At 51.2% G+C, this 2,500-nt stretch overlaps 3 non-coding genes across 3 annotated transcripts in view; all 3 read left to right on the top strand.

Annotated features, from left to right (window-relative positions):
- The first annotated feature begins 745 nt into the window (after positions 1 to 745).
- LOC138241472 (U6 spliceosomal RNA) lies at positions 746 to 852 on the top strand. Its single transcript, XR_011190698.1, has one exon. It is a non-coding gene; the product is annotated as a U6 spliceosomal RNA (small nuclear RNA).
- A 756-nt stretch (positions 853 to 1,608) lies between these two features.
- LOC138241662 (U6 spliceosomal RNA) lies at positions 1,609 to 1,715 on the top strand. Its single transcript, XR_011190913.1, has one exon. It is a non-coding gene; the product is annotated as a U6 spliceosomal RNA (small nuclear RNA).
- Positions 1,716 to 2,471: 756 nt separating this feature from the next.
- Positions 2,472 to 2,500, top strand: part of LOC138241631 (U6 spliceosomal RNA) — a 107-nt gene continuing 78 nt past the window's right edge. The window contains exon 1 of the small nuclear RNA XR_011190894.1: positions 2,472 to 2,500. This exon is cut by the window's right edge and continues 78 nt beyond it. This is a non-coding gene — a small nuclear RNA (U6 spliceosomal RNA).

Below are 2,500 nucleotides of genomic sequence, written 5' to 3' on the forward strand. Positions count from 1 at the left end.
GCTCGCTTCTTAGGAGACCACGGCTCAGCACCACTGCTTAGCGCTTCGAAGTAGGTTTATGTCCATTGCCAAGCGTGCATCATCATCGTTGGTTTTGTTGTATTTTTAGGCATTCAAAGCTGGTAGTAAAAGGCTGGAATGAAGTTTCTAGGCCTCTGCTCTCGGGCTGGGTGAGGAAAACTCTACTTGATCAGAGCACGATTGAGATGCCTGCGGTGTCTTCACCTGGCATGGTCTCTGCCACAAAGTCCACTGCCATCTCAACCTCACGGCTGGCTGGGTGCTTGAGTCGCGCTCTGAGGTGAATTTCGGGTGTTTGCGGCTTCTGGAGATGACCGTGGCAGCCAGTCACTCTATGTTCCTTGGTCATAGCGGTGACTTGCTCCCTTCCCCCTCCTTCCTCAGAGCTTGGCTTGCTTAGGGGAAGTCCCGCCTTCTCCTTTGCGTCCCTAGCCATTTGCCGTCCAATGGCTGTGTGCTGAATCAGATGCCGCAGACATTTCCCAGGGTGCTCCTCTGCATCATACCGAGGGCTATGTCTTTTCAAAAATTCGGGCCTTGACAAACACCGCCAACTCTGAATAGTCAGCTACTTATGACAAAGGCGTGAAGAGTGAATTCAGATGGTAAAAGTTTGATACGGAAGACATAGCTTAAATTACCCTCCCACACACCACTCACACCACGGAAGGGAACACCTCCCAGGTGCCGTGGCACATATACGGCCAGTTGGCCCCCACTAGCTGTGCTTGCTTCGGCAGCACATATACTAAAATTGGAACGATACAGAGAAGATTAGCATGGCCCCTGCGCAAGGATGACACGCAAATTCGTGAAGCGTTCCATATTTTGGAGCTCGCTTCTTAGGAGACCACGGCTCAGCACCACTGCTTAGCGCTTCGAAGTAGGTTTATGTCCATTGCCATGTGTGCATCATCATCTTTGGTTTTGTTGTATTTTTAGGCATTCAAAGCTGGTAGTAAAAGGCTGGAATGAAGTTTCTAGGCCTCTGCTCTCGGGCTGGGTGAGGAAAACTCTACTTGATCAGAGCACGATTGAGATGCCTGCGGTGTCTTCACCTGGCATGGTCTCTGCCGCAAAGTCCACTGCCATCTCAACCTCACGGCCAGCTGGCTGGGTGCTTGAGTCGCGCTCTGAGGTGAATTTCGGGTGTTTGCGGCTTCTGGAGATGACCGTGGCAGCCAGTCACTCTATGTTCCTTGGTCATAGCGGTGACTTGCTCCCTTCCCCCTCCTTCCTCAGAGCTTGGCTTGCATAGGGGAAGTCCCGCCTTCTCCTTTGCGTCCCTAGCCATTTGCCGTCCAATGGCTGTGTGCTGAATCAGATTCCGCAGACATTTCCCAGGGTGCTCCTCTGCATCATATCGAGGGCTATGTCTTTTCAAAATTCGGGCCTTGACAAACACCGCCAACTCTGACTCTGAATAGTCAGCTACTTATGACAAAGACGTGAAGAGTGAATTCAGATGGTAAAAGTTTGATACGGAAGACATAGCTTAAATTACCCTCCCACACACAACTCACACCACGGAAGGGAACACCTCCCAGGTGCCGTGGCACATATACGGCCAGTTGGCCCCCACTAGCTGTGCTTGCTTCGGCAGCACATATACTAAAATTGGAACGATACAGAGAAGATTAGCATGGCCCCTGCGCAAGGATGACACGCAAATTCATGAAGCTTTCCATATTTTGGAGCTCGCTTCTTAGGAGACCACGGCTCAGCACCACTGCTTAGCGCTTCGAAGTAGGTTTATGTCCATTGCCATGTGTGCATAATCATCTTTGGTTTTGTTGTATTTTTAGGCATTCAAAGCTGGTAGTAAAGGGCTGGAATGAAGTTTCTAGGCCTCTGCTCTCGGGCTGGGTGAGGAAAACTCTACTTGATCAGAGCACGATTGAGATGCCTGCGGTGTCTTCACCTGGCATGGTCTCTGCCGCAAAGTCCACTGCCATCTCAACCTCACGGCCAGCTGGCTGGGTGCTTGAGTCGCGCTCTGAGGTGAATTTCGGGTGTTTGCGGCTTCTGGAGATGACCGTGGCAGCCAGTCACTCTATGTTCCTTGGTCATAGCGGTGACTTGCTCCCTTCCCCCTCCTTCCTCAGAGCTTGGCTTGCATAGGGGAAGTCCCGCCTTCTCCTTTGCGTCCCTAGCCATTTGCCGTCCAATGGCTGTGTGCTGAATCAGATTCCGCAGACATTTCCCAGGGTGCTCCTCTGCATCATATCGAGGGCTATGTCTTTTCAAAATTCGGGCCTTGACAAACACCGCCAACTCTGACTCTGAATAGTCAGCTACTTATGACAAAGACGTGAAGAGTGAATTCAGATGGTAAAAGTTTGATACGGAAGACATAGCTTAAATTACCCTCCCACACACAACTCACACCACGGAAGGGAACACCTCCCAGGTGCCGTGGCACATATACGGCCAGTTGGCCCCCACTAGCTGTGCTTGCTTTGGCAGCACATATACTAAA

The sequence above is a fragment of the Lepisosteus oculatus genome, chromosome 1, assembly GCF_040954835.1.
Source record: "Lepisosteus oculatus isolate fLepOcu1 chromosome 1, fLepOcu1.hap2, whole genome shotgun sequence".
NCBI lineage: Eukaryota > Metazoa > Chordata > Actinopteri > Semionotiformes > Lepisosteidae > Lepisosteus > Lepisosteus oculatus.